We start from the raw sequence: 1,191 nt of genomic DNA, 5'->3' as shown, positions 1-1,191 counted from the left end.
TATGGTGAGCAGATTTCCACCTGCTGCTCAGCTGTTCACATAAAAACCTAGTCCTTAAAATGGCCAATTAACCTCTCTCAGCACTTAGTGTGCTGGAGCAATTTCTCTAGGCTCATATCACTGAAGCCAACAATCTCAGTGATATATATCTCCCATCCAGTAAGTACTAGCAGTAGCAGTGATTTTATCACATTTCCCCCGCCCCCACCCCTCTGCCAAAAGTCAGGGGGGTTTGGCTCCTTTATCCACTAAACAGGGAAGTCTGGACAGGGCATTTGAATTACCCTATAGCCGGACTATCTTCTTTTTTGCCCCCAAAGTGCATCCCCCTAGGAGGGTGCCTACCCGACCTACCCCTCGTCCCGGCCCTGGGTGTAGCATTAATAATAGTAGCAAATATCTCCAATTACAGATGTAGTATAGTTTTTCTGATTTGCTATGTCTAGTTTATCATGTGCAGGCATTGCAGGACATTAGGTATTCATGGTTACGAACTATCAGTGGTCATAACCATGGTCCTGCAATGCCTGCACATGGGGAAAGAGACATAGTGAATCAGAAAAACTGTTACATTTCTAATTGGAGGTATTTGCTAATATTATTATTGGACCTACTACATATTAAGATTGAATCTTGGAAATAGGAATACCCCTTTAATACAGATCATTTTGACAGTAATTTTCATCATTTACAGTGAATGCAACTTATATCTTCATATCAGAATTATGAGCTGTAGACAGGTATCACTGTAATAATAATGAATTATTATGGTTTACCAATGCGTCTGTCTTTGATTTTTTGATAAGCTGTCCAGAAAAAAGAGTCAAGTTGGCAACACTGGATAGATAGAATAGACAGACACCAAGACAGACAGATATGTAGATAAAATGAATTTAGACAGATCGACCTAAGGTAACAACTAGCAGAGTGTAAGCGGAATGTAAGAAACTGGATGATTAAGACCTTCAGCCTCTTGAGAGAAGTGAAGCAAGTAGTGACTGATGGGACAAGTTGACATACATGCTCCTTTTCAGTAGTAGTATGTGGGCTGGATCTCCCTCCCACTAAGTGTGTTGTCAAAGTGCCTGCATGAAGCTATTGGTTCCCACTGAAGACAACACCTGCTTGACTCCTTCATTCAAGTGACACCAGAGCTTCCAGGGGATATTTGAGGCACCATCCCTCCCAGAT

The sequence above is a fragment of the Ranitomeya variabilis genome, chromosome 5, assembly GCF_051348905.1.
Source record: "Ranitomeya variabilis isolate aRanVar5 chromosome 5, aRanVar5.hap1, whole genome shotgun sequence".
Taxonomy (NCBI): Eukaryota; Metazoa; Chordata; class Amphibia; order Anura; family Dendrobatidae; genus Ranitomeya; species Ranitomeya variabilis.
This window is presented reverse-complemented; position numbering follows the sequence as displayed.